Genomic DNA, 20,532 nt, shown 5'->3' on the forward strand with positions numbered 1-20,532 from the left:
ATCAAATAATGCCTCACTGCAGGCTTCATGAGAGTCAGTTTGTTTCTACAAATTATTTTTTATATCTTTTCAATATGTACTTCTTTGTTTTCCTACCAGGATAGCACACTGATGATGTTAAAAGTATCATTGAGAAACAACTGATAAATATCAGAGCATTACCTCCCCCAAAAAGGGTAATTCAGAGTTTGTAAGCAATGACATTAATGGAAAATGCCACTTCAATTACAATTTTTTCTTTTCTGCTTTTTTTTGGAGGGACTTGTAAAGAAAAATTATTCTAAGTTTTAATATTTCAAATTACATAGGATATTACATAGTTTAATCAAATTACATCTTTGCACATCTTGATTGATTCATTCATTTTGAAATATTACTTTAAAATCATGAAAATACAATAATAATTCTCATTTCAGTTGCTTTGATATTTATCAAAACCAATATCCATCATCAGTTTGTGGCAGTATTTGATTTTTTAAATCATGATTTAGTTCTTCTATTTTTAAGGATACATTTATTCTATCATCACATCACATTGTCAGAAGCATCATACGAAACATTGTTGAGAACTCTGTGACCAAGTACTTCTTTTAGGGTGTAGTTCTTTCATAGCAAGCTCTAGATTTTAACATAGTTGAGTTAGTAGTACTTTTTGGCAATTTAATATGGAGGTATAAAATATTTGCACAAACTTACATATTTCTTAGAGGCACCCTTCAATGAATGTTTTGAAACCAAATACGTGTGTAACATCACCTAAACCAAGAAAGAGGATGTGGCCAGTATGTCAGAACACCCCACTTATGCCAACTCCAGTTATTATTCTCCACCCCATGGTTGACACTTATCCACTTCTAAAACCAGAGATGTTGTATATCTCTCACCTTTATCAAAATAAAATTCTTCATTGACTAATTTTGTTAATTTTAATCAATTTCATTAAGCAAAATGATATTGTATCTATTTTGTTGTGTGTCACTTCCCGTTCAACATCATGCTTGATAAATTTAGAACTGTTTTTGCACACAGTTGTAATCAGTTCCTTCTTACTGACATATAATATTTCACTAGAATTATGAACATACTAGTACAGGAATTTTGGTAAACGTGTATATGCATTTCTGTGGGGTATATCCTTAGAATTTGAATTGCTAGGCTGTAAGGTATGCATATATTTAGCTCTAGAGGACACTGCCAAAGAGCTTTCTATGAGGTTGTCCTAAACTATACTAAACTATGTCTCATGCCAATAGTATATGAAACTTACTGTTGCTACAGATGCTCACCAACACCTGGTATTGTCTGTCTGTCTTCTCATGTTAACAATTCTGGTAAGGAAGTAGAGGTATCACATTGTGGTTTTAACTTGCATTTTGTCAATGAGTAATGAATATGCATAACTTTTTCTATATTTATTGACCATTTTAAAGTATTTTATGTGAATTGTTTAAGCATTTTGTGCATTTTATCATTCGATTTTCTATCCTTTCCTTATTAGTTAGGAGGTGTTCTTTACAGAGTCTAGATATGATTTTTTTTTGGGTGGGGTAAATTTTTTGTAGATATATTCCTTTTTTATTTATTTAATGTTATAATTTGATGAACAGAGCTATTGGTTTATCTTTTTGTTTTAGTTTAAAGATATTTGTGTTCTGTTTCTGAAATATTGGACTACTCTAAAATCATGAAGATGATTGCCCATGTTTTCATCTAAAGTCATTATTGTTTTACCTTAACTACATAGACCATAGTCAATTTTAATTGATTTTTGTGATTTGGGTGAGCAGAGATTAAGATACTGATTTTTCTCAAATAAGTAATCCATTGATGCAGCACCTTTATTGGAAAAACTACATGTTGCCCACTGCACAGCAGTGTTACTTTTGTGATAAATTAGGTTGGCATGTACATGAGTAAAAGTGCTTTTAAAAAATTGTTTCTTAGTGAATATATCAAACACATATAGAAAATTAAAGAGAATAGTATAATAATCCCATACTATCCATCACACAGCTTCAATAATTATCAGTTCATGGACACTTTTCACATACAAGCACTCACTCCTTTCTGCAATCCCAAAGATTATATTATTTATCCATTAGTATTTCAGTATATCTTTCTGAAAGATAAGATCTTTTTTATAGCATTCTGTAATATTATATTATCACAACTAAAAACTAACAATCACTTAATATTACCAAATGTCCACTTACTGTTTTATTGTTCAATTTCTGATTGTCTCATATATTTTTAAGGAGATATTCATCCAAATTGCATTTTTAAGGATGTGTTCATCTAAATTAGAATTAAAAAAATGTTTATGAACCTGAGCAACATAGTGAGAGACCCCATCTCTTAAAAAACATAAAAAAATAAAAAAATCGGCTGGGCATGGTGGCATGCGCCTGTGGTCCCTGCTACTCCAGGGGCTGAGGCAAGAGGATCTCTGGAGCCCAGGATTTTGAGGCTGCAGTGAGGTATGATTGAGTCACTGCACTCTAGCCTGGGTCGTTGACAGAGTGAGATCCCAGCTCTTAAAAAGAAAACGTTTATACATTTTGTTGTAATTGGTTGATTGGTCACTTCAGTCTCTCCTAAAAACTACATTTTTTGCTCCCTTTCTTGTGTGTGTATGTGTGTGTGTGTTCTTTGTGATGAATTTTTAAGAAGCTGGTTCAATGGTTCAGTAGGGTGGTCCACATTTTGGATTTTGTTATATTAGTCAATGATTACTTCCTATTGGAACAAGACCTTTTAAAAAATGTATTGATTTCTAGGTACTGAAACAAAGCAACAGTTACTTCAATATCACCAAAGTGGAGTATCAGCTGAAGTTTGTGCTCATACCTAATGCTTATGTAAGAAATTCACCTAATTTTATAAACAGTTCATCTAAGTAAATATCCTTAATGGGTTTCAATATGCACTGTCCAAGGGCATTTTAACTGTAGTGCTATTGACATTTTGTTTGGGCTGGTGAATTCTTTGTTGTAAGAGGTTGTCCTACACTTTGTAGGATGTTTAACAGTGTCACTGGCCTCTTTCCTCCAGTAGCAGGCCCCAGTTGTGAACATATAAAACATTTATTGTCATTCACCCACTGCTTGCCATTTTTTATCTCTATTCTTTATATTTCCTCACCTTGGTCTGTTATAAGTTCCTTGCGAACAGGAGCAATGTCTTAATGAATGAATTGACGTTATTGATAATTTTTATGCCCTCGTGATATGGTGCTTCTGAGAACCAAATGAGATAATCCACAAAAGAAACCCTTTGAACACTTTGCAGAGCTCTGGTAAAAGTATTGGACATTTTTAGATCCTGTTACTGGTTTTGCCTCACCATTTCCTGCAGTGTTGTACTCAGTCCACTGCTATTGACTCCTCCATTTCAAACCAAGCATTTTTGTGTAGTCAGCAATGTTTTTCCATTAATTCTTCTTTCCTTCTTCACACAAATCAACCAACTTTTTCCTCTTGACTTAATTCCCACAGTTTCAAGTTACAGCTTTCCCAGCCTCGTCTCTCAGCTTCTCACACACTAATCTTTCTGTTTCCCACAGTTAACCTCCCTATTTCTACTCCTTTTACCTACACTCCCACCATTCTCTCCCCGAATATACTCCCACGCTATTTCTTCTAATTTATGTCTTCCTCTTCTTCTCTATCTTAATAACATTTTCTCTGCTAATTCCTAAAAATCCATTATGTATTCCTCTTTGTATTTTCTAACCTTCTACAATAATTTTTACTGTATTATTATTTTTAAAATTATTGAGTGTTGAAGCACAACAAATAAGTTTTAAAAAGTTAAATAAGGCATAGGTCCTGCTCCAGAGGATCTTGGAGAAGAGACAATAGATAAAATAATTTCTGTGCCAAGAGGTCCTGTTATAATGATGCCTCTAATAGTGTTGTGAGACTCACAGATGAAGCAAAAAATTTTGCTTTGAAGAAGGTAAATTTATATTTAAAAAGTGGTGCTTCTATTTTGTCTTAAAGGGTGTTAACTGAGGAAGAAGTATGGAAAAGGATTCCAGGCCCAGAAAAGATTACAATTCTTTTTTTGGTATGAAGAGTATTCCTTAAGATGGATACATGGAGTCTCTGAAGTTGAGTGCCTAGAATTTTGTTCTATGTATGCTACTTCATTGGTCTATTTTAGTCATAAATCTTATACACTCTTCCATTTAGATTGAAATCTCCGAGAGGTTGCAATATAAATGGCATCAAATACCAGACTAATCCACTCACTGATGTTTTGAATAAGCATGGCACTGATAACATGCCCCACGTTCTGAAAGTCATACAGGGCAGCACATCACCCTCTTCAGTTGTCTCTAGAAAGAACAAAGTAAAGGTCACTTTCGCTGTCCAAAAACAATCAGCATGCTCTCTTGGGCAACTGATTTTAATTTCAAAATAAAAGATAACGGCTAGGCATGGTGGCTCACATCTGTAATCCCAGCACTTTGGGAGGCCGAGGCGGGTGGATCATGAGGTCAGGAGATCAAGGCCATCCTAACCAACATGGTGAAACCCCATCTTTACTAAAATACAAAAAATTAGCCAGGGGTGGTGGTGTGTGCCTGTAATCCCAGCTACTCTGGAGGCTGAGGTAGGGAATCACTTGAACCCGGGATGCAGAGGTTGCAGTGAACCAAGATCACGCCACTGCACTACAGCCTGGCGACAGAGCAAGACTACATCTCAAAAACAACAACAACAACAACAAAACCTGCATAGAATTCTCTTTCATGCTAACCATTTTCAATGAAGAAGAGATTTCAATTCAATGAAGACACAAGATAGTCTAATTGCCTTTTTCTCCATGGCTGTGGTCAGCACAAGAGAGAAAATGTTTTGATTTCCTTTATTTCTTACTACTCTTTCCCTTTCTCTTCCCACTCCTACTCTTCTTCCTCTCTGTTCTCTTTCTTCTTTTCTTCCTCTTTTTTTTCTTACTTCTTTCCTTCTTCATTTTTCCTTTCACATCAGAGATACTATCTAGATGACAACTGAGTTTCTCCTGGCTGGATTGGATTTGTGTGTGTGTGTTGGATTGGAAATGTTCCCAGGAAGATACCCCCATATTGCACATATTGTTTTATTGTTTTCTTTTTTGTCATTCTTTCTTGTTCCTACTTCTCTGTTTCATCTTAGTATTAAGGTTTTCTAACTAATCTCTCTCTGTCTTAGTGATGAGGTTCATTGCTAAAAGAGGGTCATGATCCCCATCCCAGATTTGTTTATCACCATAAGTCTTGAAAAAACACACCACTGATAAATGTGCTCACAGCATTATATTCCTTTACAAAATCCTCACAATAAAAAATAATCTAAATGTTGGATAAAATGTTGTAAGATCATTTTGTGTGCTTTCACTAGCTGACTGAGAGACAAAAGTCACTGAAGGAGGAAATTCCAAGTCTTGCTGAAGATTACTCTGTAAATAATAAATCTTTTCTTAAGTCAGAATACAGCATTCTATCCTTCATGAAAAAACTCCTTCCAAGTTAAAATTCGAAATTCATTTTGTGTGTAGCTTGACCTTCCTTGTTAATGTCATGACAGGCATCTATTACACTAAATTGATAGCTTGAAAAGTTCTGGATCAACATCAGGCAAACAAGAACAGGAATAGACTTTATGTAAGGGCTTGAAGGAGAGACCATTACAGTCTGGCCTTCCCTTTCTCTCCCCAGCAGTTCTAATCACATGGTATAAATACACGACCACAGAATCTAAATACATGACCTGGTAGGAGCATTTCTGTGTAAAGTCTGTGGTCACAGGGACAGATGGCAAAGCTTCCAATTGCATCAGCTGTCTCCCTGCTACTCAAGAAAAGGCACATGTTTCTTGTAAAACAGCATGCTTTCATCCTGCTGGGGCAGGGACTGAGGAATGGCTGGAAATCACTTTTCCTGGTTGTCACAGAGCCCCAAGAGTGGTATAGGTAGACTTTTCACCCTCCTGTGCTTGTTCTTAGCACCTCACAAGAATCAAAGTTTGACAACTTGGCAGCTTCAAAAAATGTCTTAAGTTGCTTTTCAAGTATACTTTCTTTTTCTCTGTGTGAAGTGGAAGGAAAGTAGCTGGAAGTAAAATACTGCATTAATTTTTTTTACCTTAGTAAATTAATATATTCTACTTATATGGACATTTTAAAAATGGAATGATTACTAGGGAAAATATATGCTGAATCATCTTCAAAACATTTGTACATATTTTTTCACATAGATACAAAACTACAAGAATATAACATGAATTTGTTTAATACAAACTAAGAGCTGATGTGTTCAGAGATAACACTTGAAACAGTGTCAAGGTTAGAGGACATAATCCAGATGCATGTCATCATTTACAAAACCAAAGCCAAAATTATCTTGAAAATTACAAATTTGGTGGGTTATTTTTAGTGTCAGCCAGGAGGAAAACCCAGGGTTTTTGTACCATAACAGCAGTGCTTAGTTTTCATGAGTCTGGAATGTAGTCATCAACCCAGCTGAAAATAGGCAACAGCATCAGTGTGTGCTAGAACAGAGACTACACTGCAGTCAGTGTGTGTGGACAAAGACTAATTCTTAGTATTGTTGGAAAGAGTGACTGCCACATCACAAACTGCTACTGTTCAAACTTCTCAGAAGCTGATGCAAAGTCAAATAAATAAAACAACTCTCCAGCACAAACTTTACACAATACCACTTCAATTTCAATGGCATCCCATCATTTGACCAGGATAAATAGGTTTCATATTTGTAAGTATCCATATTTTTAGATTCAATCTATGAAACCAAATATTCTTTAACTAATGGGATAAGATGATGTCTTTTTAGAGAGGAAAAAAAAAAAACAAAAACACTTGAGCTCTTCTTCTTACCTGAAAGAGAGTTTTGGAAACTCTGGGACTAAACAAATGAAGACAGCACATTGATTTGTTTCTTGTGGAAGTAAAAGCCAGGGGAACTGCACATCTACAGCCTGGCTGATGAAAACCTTTAATCTATTATGGAACTAAGACATGGTCATGTTTTCTCCTCAAGCAGCTATAGTCAGTGAAGCTGGGAATCTATTTGCTAAGGCAGGAGGAGATAACCTTGAGGGACTGAGTTGGCAATGATCAGAATTCTATAGGACTCAAGGCCAGGTATGAACAGTGGAAACTGAAAATGCCTTTGACTATGATGCCACTTATACATTGAACACCTCCTTACATTCTCCTTTCCACTGGGAAGAGGGGAGATCAGCCACACTCAGCTCTAACAAAGGCCTTTTGAAGCAGATGGAGCTGAGGCTGTGGCCACTGACCAGCCCTGGCTATGATGATCAAGGCTGTTTTAAATTCGCTCGTCTCTTGGAATTCCTGGTTGTTGGAGGTAAAACAATGAGGTCGTAGACATATTAAGAAATATGATAAATATAAAACAGGAATGATTTGGTTCTGTTTTGTATCAGTAAAAAATATAAATTTAAATTATGCATAGCAAAAGAGAATATTCTAATTAAGAAAAAATAAAAGAAAATGAGAAAAGAAGAAACTCAGAAAATACAGCTTGGCTTGCAATATACATACCCAAGTTTCTGCTTAGTGCTTTTCAGTACATTATCTCATTTAGCCCCTTAAGTGTCTTCTTACCTTTAATCAATTATTAAGCCAATTTTTAGAAATAAAAAACTCAGAAAGGTTAAACAAATTGCCTAACATAATAGACACATAGATAAATATTACATGAGCCATACAAAACAGAAGCTATGAGCATCAGAAATGAAAGAGGACAGTTGGCTTCAAATGTTAAAAAAAGAGATACCAGAATTATTATGAATCAAAGATACTCCCAAGACATAGAGTAAGGAAGGAGTGACTATGTAAGTTTATGAAGAGAGATTGAATTTAAAATTGGAAAATAGGTGGCAGAATATTAAGGAAAAAAGTGAAAATTTAAGGTATGACTTTCTAGAACACATAAACAAGGACTCTTCAGAAAACTTAACTACTGATGTCATCCTCAGAAAAGCACCAATCCCCAGGCCTAAGACATAGATGCTACCTATGGTGTCCCTTAAAATGGAAGAATCCTAAAAGTGGTGGTTATCTCCTAGTTAAATTCTCCAGTGCTTTTATTGAAGATTTACCTGAAATCTTACCCACTTAACAAAATTGCTATATTATTATCTCTTAATACTTATTTGTAAATGGAAATTGAAACATTTAGTCTTGAGTTTTCTCAAGTAAAATGTGGTGAAACTGAGAGTCTAATTACTTGTAAACATTCTAAAAATAGTTTAGGAATGGATTTGAAATTGTTAGGTATGCCTTGCTGACTCCTTTCTGGTTATTCCTCCTACTAATTTGGTGCCACTAATTGCCGTAGGTTTCTATTATTAAAATGTGGTTAGTGAAAGGGTTATGAGTTATGTCCACATTTTGCCTTTGAGATTGTAGACAGTGAATCTCAGTAGATTATAAAGGGTAGTTTTAGTCATCTGGCGGCTGTCATAGTGAAGCTATTTCTCATGGCTTGCATACACATGTGGATAGACTTTTTTAAAGAATAAATTCAAATCCTGAAACTACTTAAAATCATTTTCAGGGGTTTCAGAAAGGTTGGTAAAATGACAAGAGTGATAAGAAGTTGGTAGCTAAACTCTTTATCTGGTCTGAATACTCATTTTACTATTACTAACAAATTCTCCCTTACTTCCTGGTTCTTTATTTTTATTTGTCCATTATCTTATTTTCTAACTAGTCTGAAACCATTTAAATGTTTTGTGGGCTGCATCATGCTTTCTACATAAGTATGTCATCAAATACTTACAAGAAAAAGAAATCTGAAGATTAACAATAGAGTGACAATGGCTTATTCTCTGAATCTATTTAAAAGGGAATGTTATGATCTATTTCAATGTTATGTACAAAATAATAAACAAAAATTGAAGCTTGTTTCAAAATCGGATTATAAAATTTAAAGACTGTGAAAGAAATATCAAATGCATAAAAGTTTTAAAATTCACAGCACATTTATAGCATCATTTTGAAAAGTGCAATGAATTGAGAATCTACACATGCTAAAATAATGAACAAATAACTTCTTCCAGGAGATGTCTAGGAAAATATCCACTGATCACAAGCTCAAAGTAACTATGTGAAAAAAAAAGGAAAATAAATACAATATAGTAGTTGGAAGAAATGAAAACCACCAATACTTTGGGTGCCTTGGGTTCACTTCCTTTTCATATATTTGTTTTAAAATCAATCTGAGAGCATGAAGAGTGTGGAAAGACTTGACCTGGTGCGCAGAAGACAAAATCTCAGTGATGTCAGAGACTACCACATACTTAGAGTGAGGATGATGAAGGGGTAGGAGGGAAAAATTTGGCCACAATCAAAATGAACCAGCCAAAGAGGCTGCACATGTTTCCAGATTTCAAGTAGTTCTGATTCTGAGGAGTAAAATGACACCTAGACTAGTTGTATTGGTAAGTTCAGAATCACTCTACATTTATCATCCACACACCTGTACTTACAGAAGTAGAGTTCAAAGCTAAAAATTCTAGGAACAGAAAAGAACGAATGTTATGAAGAGGCAGGAAAATACCATGTTTTCTGCCACTATGTAAAGAATGGTTTAATTAATGACAGAAATTATCTTTAATTAATCATCTATTTCCTGTATTGCAGATTTCAGTTCTGTTTAAATCTTCGTGATATAGTGACTGCGGTTAATGCAAGAAGGTTGCATATGCTGAACTTTCTTGCAGTAAAGTGATGAAAAGAGATGTGAGTCAATCACTGAGAATGTTTAAATTGTTGATAAAATGGTTATTTTCACGTGATATTGAAATGCAGCAGTTTAACCATAAACGGAATATTCAAACAAGGAGGCAATTGATCTGAGAACTCAGCAACATGCATTGGTTATTTTCAGATTTCTACAATGTAATAGGGAAAATGTATGACTGGTGTTAAACACAGAATGATGAGGCCTCTGAGCGTACAAATAATTGAAATGAGCAAAAGAGTCTTGTATCAAAAAACAGATGGAAATTCGACAGGTAAACACTAATGAAAATCTGGTTTACATGAAGACAATGTATTTGAGTTCTGCTTGTTTGGCAAATGAGAAAGGTTAAATGGGGATCCTTTTAGTTTTAGGCCATCTGATCCAGATAATGATCATTTTGAAAATCACAACGATCAACATTCCATAAACAAAAGGCAGTGCAAGATCACTAGGTATATTAAAAAATGTAGAATTAGTTCAACTCAATATCACTGTGTAAAAGGTAATCAAATAAAGTTAGAACTATTTTTTTACATTTAAATGAATATGTTACAAGCTAAAAGTGAGAAAATTGAATAAGAAATAATTTTAACACTATAAAATTAAATGAATTGAGTAATATTTAAAAGAGGGAGTGGCTTAAGCTGAAATTTAAGTGAGAAGGAATGAGCTTCATTTTATTAGCAAATATTTTTAAAAGGCTATTACATGTGCTCAAGAAAATTAGTGACACCAAATGTTCAGTATCCCTAAGCATGTTTTTAGTTGAGAAGTTAATCTTTCAAAAACACTAATGATACTGATTTGCTTGTTAGCTTGCAAGAAGAAGATGAATAATATTCTTTTATCTGTGTATTCCTAAGGGCTCATCCTTTTCACTGAGGAAATTAATTACCAGCACTCATAATATCCCGATAAAAACCCCATTCTTTTCTTGAATTTCTCCTTTTCTTTCTTTTATTTATTTATTTATTTTTGTAATAAAATGCAATGGTATTCTTCCAAATTGGAAAGTTGAAATCGGATGGTCATATGTTGAAATCACTTTGAAAAATGAGGTGCCAGTAAACCCTACAGATATCTGATGTCACAAAAATATCATGTTGTAAAGTAGAAATCTAAAGACAAAAGCATAGGTTTCATATGATGCCTTGTCCATTAATAGTAATAATGCTGGCATGTGACACTTTCAACAGCACGGTTACCCCTCTTGAGAAAATCTAGGAGAAACAAACAATTTTCTGAACATTTTCATTTCCTAAACCTATAATAAAAGTTGAAAAGAAAAGATTCCGTATTTCTAATTCTAGTAAGAAATTTAGAGCAGAGTAATATGTTGATAGGGTCACAGGAATTTGCTCAATCTATAAAAGTGGAAACAAACTTTCTGAATATATTAGAACATTTTAAAAGTGAAATTTATTCAGATGTAATTCATATGCATTAAAATTTATCTTTTAAAAACTATGCAGTTCAATTAGCTTTGACCAGTGTTTACCACAATCGAGATGCAGAACATTTTTATTATCCCAAACATTGTATTATTCAATAAATACCCTGTTCTACCCTCGCTATGGACAACTGATCTGTTTTCTGTTTGTAGAGTTTCCTACCAATTCGATTTTTCCAGAAGATCATATAAATGAAAGCACACTGCAGGTAGCATTTTATGTTTATTTTTTTTTCTTAGCATAATGATTTTGAGACCCACCAGTGCTGTAACATATATTAATAGGTTTATATCTCATCGCTGATTAGTATTCCATTGTGTGGATATATCAAACTTTGTTTATCTACACACCCACGGACAAAAATTGGGGTTATTATGAGTACAGTTGCTGTGAAGAATTGCTTACAGATTTTTGTCTAGACACATAATTGTATTTCTCTTTGGTAAATATATAAGAGTGGAATTGTTTTGGTAAGTATCTAGGAGTGAAATTTGTGTGTTTTTCAGTTTGGGGTTATTATGAAAGATGTTGCTCTGAAAATTTGCTTAAATATTTTTGACTGGACATATATTTTTATTTCTATTTGGTAAATATTTGGGATTGGAAATATCTAGGTAAATAAAAGTTTTCATTTATAAGAAAATGTTAAAAGGTTTGCAAAGTGTAGTTGCTCTGTGTTCCCGCCAGCACAAAGTGTAGTTGCTCTGTGTTCTTTTGTTTTTGTTATTTTAGTAATTGTTCAGCATTTAATACTACACATTTCCCCAGTGTAGCTTTGTCCTAAAAATTGTGATAGGTTGTATTTTCATATTTATTTAGTTGAAAACATTTTCTGATTTCCCTTGTGATTTTTTTGACCAATAAGTTACTTACACATTTGTTGTTTAATTTCCAAATATGATACCCAAAGAGCATACTTTGTATAATTTCAAATCTTTCAAATTTATTGATGTTTGCTTTATTTATGGTTCAGAATATGGTCTATATTAGTGTTTGATCAACATGTACCTCAAAGAATGTGTTTTCTGCTCTTATTAGGCACAGTGTTCAACAAATGTCATTTATGTCCAGTTGGTAATAGTGGTATATAGCTTTAACTTTACTGCCTTTTTCCCCCATCTTGTATCAATTACTCGGAAAAAAGTGTACCCTACAACCATAATTGTGGAGTTGCCTATTTCTCCTTTCAGTTTTTCTTTTATATGTTTTTAAGTTAACAGTTACATACACATTTAGGGTAGTTATATCTGTCTCATGGATTGATGTTTTTATCAGTATGCAATATGCCTGATTGCCATTGGTAGTATGTTTTGCTCTGAAATCTACTTTGTTGGATATTAAAATAGGAATTCTGTCTTTCTTGCATTTGGTATTAGCATTGCATAGCTTTTTCTATCCATTCAACCTTTATATATATTTATATTAAAATGAATTTCCAACAGGATATATATATTTTTATATAATATTTATATATATTTATATATTATATAATATATAAATATAAATATATAAATATAAAAATATATAAAAATATATAAAAATTTATATATATAATATATATTAAATATATATATATATTTTTTTTTCCCCGAGACGGAGTTTAGCTCTGTCGCCAGGCTGGAGTTCAGTGGCACAATCTCGGCTCACTGCAACCTCCACCTCTCAGGTTCAAGAGATTCTCCCGCCTCAGCCTTCCAAGTAACTGGGATTACAGGCATGCACGCCACGCCCAGCTAGATTTTTTATTTTTAATAGAGAATGAGGTTTCATCTTGTTGGCTAGGATGGTCTCAATCCTGTGATCTGCCCACCTCAGCTTCCCAAAGTGCTGGGCTTACAGGTGTGAACCACTGTGCCAGGCCTGTATTTTTTAATCCACTATGACAATATCTGTCTTTCAACTGAATGTAAATGCATCTAATGTAATTATTAAAATGTTTGAGTTTAAATCTCTTATCTTCCTGATTGGTATCCATTTGTCCCATCTCTCTCTCTCTTTTGTTTGCTATCTTCAAGAGAACAATTGGAAATAATGTAATAGTTTTTTTATTATTCAATTTTATCACCACTATTTATTTGTTTTACATCTTTTTTTGTAATTGCTCTAATATTTACTCTCTACATCTTTAAGTTATCACAGTCTACAATCAAATAATAATACTCTACTTCACATATATTTCTAGGAATCTTACAACAGTCTTTTGCTACTCCTTTTCTCCATGTTGTAAACTCAATACGTTGTTACTAGTTTTGCTTTAAAAAGTCAATTACTCCTTAACGTTTTTAAAACTAAGAAAAATAAACTTCTTTTATACTTACCTACATTTTTATAATATCAAATGTCCTCAATTCCTTTGTGGAAATCTACATTTCCAATTGATATCATGTTCCTTCATTTAACCATTTATTGTAGTTTTAATTTGCTACCAGAGAAGTCTCTTGGTTTTTTAATATAAAAAAGTCTTTCTTTCTTTGTTTGTTTTGGTCCTCAGTTTTGAAAGATTTTTATTTTGCTGAGTACAAAACTCCATGTTGACAGACGTGGAGGAAGAATCATGTAGGATAAGATGACCAGAGAATCCTGCCAGTAATCAATACTGTGGAGAAATAGAAAGGATGAACAAAGATAACAGGATTTGTCAATTAAAACAACATTCATGCTCCACAGGACGTCGGCTCTGTATTCTTCAGAATTAAGGAGAAAATATAGACAGTAGCTGTAGCTTATTTTTGCAAGAAGATCGGTATTAAACTTAGGAGGCAGAATAATAGACCGATAGGATAGGATAGGATAGGATAGGATAGGATAGGATAGGATAGGATAGGATAGGATAGGATAGGATAGGATAGGGTAGGGTAGGGTAGGGTAGGGTAGGGTAGGATAGAATTTAAACACGCACACACAAAACAAGGGCTAGTTGATAGAGCAAGTTTCAGAATCAAGTAGAGAGAATTGAATTTTTTAGTATGAGTTTTATTTTGCTGTGTAACAAATTCTCACAGATGTAGCAAGTAAAAAAATCATTGCCCATTTATTGGCACACCATTCTATATGTCAGAAGTCTGGAATAATGTGGTGGGGCTCCTTGCTCAGAGTATCACAAAGCTGAAATCAAGATTTCGCTGGACTGACTTCTTGTCTTCACGATCTAGGGCACAATCAGCCCACAGGCCATTCCTGTTCTTGTCTGAATTCAGTTCCTTCCGGGTGATGTCCTCATTTCCTCGTTGGTGGTTAGCCAGGGCCTGGTCCAAGCTCCAAGAGATCACTGCACTTGTGGCCATGTGTCCTCCTCCATCTTTAAGCAAGCAACGGTGCTTTGAATCTACGAAATGCTCTTTTGCAACCATCTGGAGGAACCTCTCTGCTCTTAAATTAGTTATGTGATGAGGTCAGGCCCACAAGGATAATCTTAAGGTCAATTGATTAAAGCCTAAGGCTTTTAATTATATCAGCAAAACCCTTTCACAGAGATACCTAGATTAGTGTTTGATTGAATAACTGAGAGAAAATGTGTGTACACCAGGGACCAGGAATCCTGGGATTTCAGGGGATGGTGTATTCGAACTCTGCCTTCTATATAATACAAAAGGACCTGAACTAGTTAAAAATAGAGAAAGGGAGAAAGGTATTTCTTTCTCTACTTTATATGAGATAAAATATGTGATATTTTATTGCATATAGAATGATGAAACATTAGGGATACCTTTATGAATAAAAGGATGAAAGTTGATAAATTTAAACCACATGGAAAAATTAGCTGAATATTAGAAAGACAGGGGTAAAATTGGTACTTTGAGGACTATACAATAGAGTAGGTAATCAACATAAGTTAGCATTAGGAGTCCAGACTTCTCTGAAGACCTTTTGGAACCTGGCAAGGATGTAGCTATGAAGAAATGAGAGATTTGCAATAGAGAACATTCAAGCAATTAAGGGATCCTTAGCTGTCAGACAAGTTATAATGAATGGCTGAATATGTAGTTTAGAGTGATAAGTTGGTCAAGAGAAGACAGAAAAGCTCTGAGGTACAGGAAACTGTAGGGTTCAAAATACGAAATATTACAAATCATAATGGAGAGAAAATAGTAAGTTCAGATATTAGAAAGTGATACATGATAAAAAGCTATAATGCTGATCTTGAATTTAGATCTAGAATTAAAACATTAAAAATACGTTTCATCAGATGACACAAGTTGATTGTAGTGACAAAATGTGATTATATGATGATGTGTGGCTAGAGATAAAGAACATTATAATATAATAATGGACATAATACATACTATAACATAATAATGTACGTGACTGAGGAATTCTGAAGCCAGGTGTATTAGTCAGGGTTCTCTGGAGGGATAGAACTAATATATTTCCTACTCTCTCTCTCTCTCTCTCTCTCTCTATATATATATATATATATAGGAGGAGCTGAGGAGCAAGGAGAGCCAGTCTGAGTTCCAAAACTGAAGAACTTGGAGTCCGATGTTTGAAGGCAGGAAACATCCAGCATGGGAAAAAGATGTAGGCTCGTTTTTCTGCCTGCTTTATATTCTAGCTGCACTGGCAGCTGATTAGATGGTGCCCACCCAGATTTTGGGTGGGTCTGCCTTTCCCAGCCCACTGACTCAAATGTTAATCTCTTTTGGCAACACCCTTACAGACACACCCAGGATCAATATATTTCATCCTTCAATCCAATCAAGTTGACACTCAGTATTAACCATCACACCAGGATAATAGCTTTTATTTTTTTACATTTTTAAATGTGGTTTTGTTTTCATCTTTATCCTCCTTATATATGCACATGCAAAGCTATTTTTCTTATAACAAAATAGAGAATTCATTGTGCCCTCTCTCTCTAATTTGCCTGTCTATAGACGCAACTCTTTTCAGCTTTTCAGCTGATTTTTTTCTTTCTTTTTTTTTGAGGGGCATTTACTTCCATACTTCAGATATCAGAATTATATTGTTATGTCTTGACTTTTTGTTCAATTCTTAAGTATTCTCTACTTATTTTCTCCTATAAAGAAATGAGGTTTAGCACTCTTGTACTCTCATACACTGAGCTCTTACCATAAATGTATACCTCTTTTCTTTCTTTCTTTCTCTCTCTCTGCATCTCTCTCTCTTTCTCTCTCTCTTTCACACACACACTCACACTCAATCTTCCCCATGTTATCAATACAGTTATAAGTTTGATTACATCAGTATTTACACAATTATGTGTATGTAAGTGCTATTCTAAGCTATTTTGTATACGAAAAGTATTTTTCCTTTCTTAATCAAATTTTTCACCCTTTATATTTGGATACTGCAATGGAATTTTTAAAAATTTTGCTGAATCCTTTTTTTTAAAAAAAGTCTTATTTCTCTAAGAATATCACTGAAATGCTTTTTTTATACATGTCCCAATTTCCAAAATTTCGTATTTTTTCTCTGTGTATTTTGATCCTTATTTTTTTTTTTAACTTGGAAGTTCACAAATGACTGGTGATCCTTGGGTGTCTGCTAATATTTAAAAGTAGGGCATTTAAAAGCTGCCTTGGAACATTGAGCCCCCAAATGAAACTTGTAACTGTAATTTTCACTATAGGTTATGTCACTGTCTTAAAAAAAAAAGGTATATTTATGTTTTTTCTCTTGACTAAGTAGAATCTCCATATAATGATCTTTCAGTAACCTAGAGGTTATAACCTTGGCTGCTGTCATTCTGGAAGATATGTTGGGGAGAGAGCTAGGTGATCAATATTCAGTATTATAAATGTTAATTTAATTATCCTATGCTCAACAGAATACCCTACCTTCAAATATTTCCCAGATTAGAAACCTACCTCTCCCACCTCCAGTCTTTTTTTGGTACAAAATAAAATAAATCCTTTGGAGCCTTGCAATGATTGAGAAGACCTGAGGTTCTAATTGTTTCTTTGTTCTATTTTAAATTGCTTTTTCACTCATTGATTTTATTGAGGAATAACAGGCACGCAATAAATCCCTTCTACTGAAAGTATACAACCCAATAAATTTTGATAGTTGTATTAGCTCATGACCACACAACTGCAATCAATATACAAAATATATCCATCACCCACAAAATATTCCTCACATCCCTTGTAGTCAATTCTTCCTTTAGTACTTACCCCAGGCAAGTACTATAGACAATTTTGAAATTTATACAAATTTATACAAATTTATTACAAATGTAATACAACTTGTAATCTTTTGTGTCTTGCTTCTTTCAGAATGATGATTTTGAGACTTATCCATGTTCTTGCATTTACAATGATTTCCTTCTTTTATTGTTGAGTAGTATTCCATGGTATAAATGTACATCCTTTATTTTATTCATTTTACTATAAATGGACTCTTGAGGTGTTTATAATTTTTGACCATTTTGAATAAAACTGTTGTGAACATTTGTGTATAAATCTTTTTGTGGACATATGCTTTTGTTTCCATTCCATAAATACTAATGTGTAAGATTACATTTCTAAGAAACTGTTTTTCAAAATGATTGGACCATTTTATAGGTACTCCATGTCCTTGTCAACACTTGTTATTATCTGTGTTTACAATTTTAGCCATCCTAATGGGTGTATGGTTTTAACAGTTGCTTAGAGTTTTCAACGACTCATCCTTGTTTTAATCCACCTTGCCCTCATTTCCATCAGAAAATTGGCACTACAAGTTTATAATTTTTAAAAAGTATTCTGTAGTATAGATAAGGTTGTTTCTTAGATTTTTGCCATGGGTTAAGAGTTCAATTTTTCCCAGATGGCTAAATCAGTTACTATCTGTTCATATGATTTCTGTCTTCCAAACTACAGTTGTGATGGTATCTACTCTACTTATGTTTGTCCTTATAAGTGTTCACATTCCAAAATCCCTTTATTTTTATTTTAGTGGGATTTTTGATGGGAATATAAGAAACAGGTTGTGTTTAATTCACCATCTTCATTCCTCTGGTATTTAACAGGTATATTTAACATTTAAAATTGTTGTCAGAGCACAGACAATGTTAGAGGTAAAACAATTAATTAGATGTTAAGATAAATACTATGCAAATAATGAAAGAAATGATGTAATACAAATAATGAGAGAAATGATGTTGTGAGATACATAAGTGTAGATTCAAAAAGGCATATATATTAAAAGGGAGTCCTTTTTAAAAATTATTATTATGTTGGCATGATAGTTTGACAGACCTTGAGGAAAAATAAGGGGTTAATATATCCTATTTTTCAAAGATCTGGGGGAAGTAGTAGGAGAATAAATTTACTGGAGAGAGAGATAGAAAATGTAACCACCTCACTAAAACAGGAGGACTCCACTTACATTGAGGCATTTTGATTTTGTTTTAAACATTTAGTGCACTGTTGCAATAACAGCTCCTGAAGGTGTCATATTTGGTATGAAATATGCATTCAGATATTTTTGGGGATCTCATTCAAACTTTTCATGGAATAGAAAAATAAAATTTAAATAATTTGAATGATCTTGTTCGCCATTCTATGTTTTCAATGTATTATCTTGAATGAGTGACATCAAATATATATTTTGTTGTCCCATTATTCTTTGATGTGTCACATTATTTGTCAGTGTATTGCCACACTGGAATTTAAGTGTTATAGGAACCATGTTTTCTTATATAATAGAATTATTAATGAAAAAATTCAATTACTTTAACATACTGTTCAACAGAAATATTAATGAAAAAATTCAATTGCTTTAACATACAGTTCAATTAAAGGAAGAGCTATATTCTAATGCTAAAGGAAAATAACAAATAATACATTTTTTTTCTACAACATAATCTCCTCTAAAGCATTTTGAAACATAATTCTGAACTATCATTTATCTGGAGAAGTGTAACCAGAATGAAGATATCCTAGAAAAAAAATGTAATAGAGAAAAGTTTAAAAGAATTAGGATTGTTCAACTTTGAATAAACATTTAGGATGAGCGTAATAAATCTACTAGATTACTTTACTCCAAAGGTTCTTAAGTGAAAGCTGAGATAGATATATTCAGTGTACATACAGATAATAAATAATCTTTCATAGGATGTAATATTCTGAATTGGGAGGGATGCTAATTATTGGAGCTCTTTCTAACTCTCGAAGAGCTTACTGGTTAAGCTCATAGCATTATAGTCACATTTAGAACAAAGTATCTAGTCTGCAAGCTTAATCATACAGCATAAATGACGGTCTTTGAAAGGTCAGTTAAGCTACCTGTGTTTGAGAATGGCTATTTGAAGAAAAGTACCAATAAATCAAGGAAGCAGAAATGTAAAATATATGTCACAATTTTTCTGATACTTAAACTTGCTAGCTGTCAATGTTTCGTCCTTCATATATTTTTAAATATCTCTGATTAGAAATTAAGCTAAACAAGCCTAAATTACTCATTATATTTTACATTTGATATGTGGAAAAACCCATCACAGTTTTGAAGTAACATCATATAGAAAGGGTTAAATTTTAAACTATTTATGTACAAGGTTAATTCTTTCCAGGTATTTACTGATGTAAAGCTAGGATGATATAGCTTAATCTTACATGCAGTTAAACCACATCACAAACTAGAAAGATTAAAGTGCATTGGGTGGCCACTTCTTACAATGCTCTCCAAAGAAACTACTATAGATAAACCAAGCTAAAATTTTAAAATATGCACTTGATAAACAACCTAGCATTCACTTTTATCTGCTGTTTTAAAAAGGGGGGAAAACCCCTAGTTTCTTTTTTTAACAAATGTCCAAATGCAACTGAAGGAGTTGGTAGGAACATTTTAAAGTTAATTTTTTAAACCTTTTACAGAAAGTTGAGAGTAGCAAGATGCAGTCAATATATCCAACTAAAGATTTTTAACTACTGTTAAATAATAGTTTTTGCTTGTGTGTTTTTAATGGCTTTAAATGTATTTTCCAGTGTTTAAGAAATAAATTCATAATTTAAATGATAATTATATTTATGTAAAACTAGATAGCAAAAATAATAAAGAGTGGCAAGAAATACAATGAATCAAGTCATCAGATTGACATGGTATAATGTGAAGAGTTGGGTGAGACAAAGCAAATCTTCTTTGGGAGAAATTGTGAATGGAGCAGTTAGACATGTGGTCTTACCTAGACAATAGGTCAAATAAACTAGCTACGGTCTTCCTTGTTTGTAAAAATAATGACATACATCAGCAGTAGACCAGCAGTAAGAGTTTCCTGTTTTTCTTTCAAACTGTTGACTGTTAAAAACACACCTGTAATATAGCTTGCTATTTCTGCATTCACTTGTTGTCCATTGA

The 20,532-nt window shown here is 33.3% G+C and overlaps 1 long non-coding RNA gene across 1 annotated transcript in view; it reads right to left on the reverse strand.

The window, feature by feature from the left end:
- Positions 1–13,606: 13,606 nt before the first annotated feature.
- The window catches only part of LOC103230360 (uncharacterized), a 57,042-nt gene continuing 50,116 nt past the window's right edge, over positions 13,607–20,532 (reverse strand). Inside the window, exon 3 of the long non-coding RNA XR_005236110.2 lies at positions 13,607–13,831. This is a non-coding gene — a long non-coding RNA (uncharacterized lncRNA). The remainder of the gene's footprint in view (positions 13,832–20,532) is intronic.

The sequence above is a fragment of the Chlorocebus sabaeus genome, chromosome 25 (genome assembly GCF_047675955.1).
Source record: "Chlorocebus sabaeus isolate Y175 chromosome 25, mChlSab1.0.hap1, whole genome shotgun sequence".
NCBI lineage: Eukaryota > Metazoa > Chordata > Mammalia > Primates > Cercopithecidae > Chlorocebus > Chlorocebus sabaeus.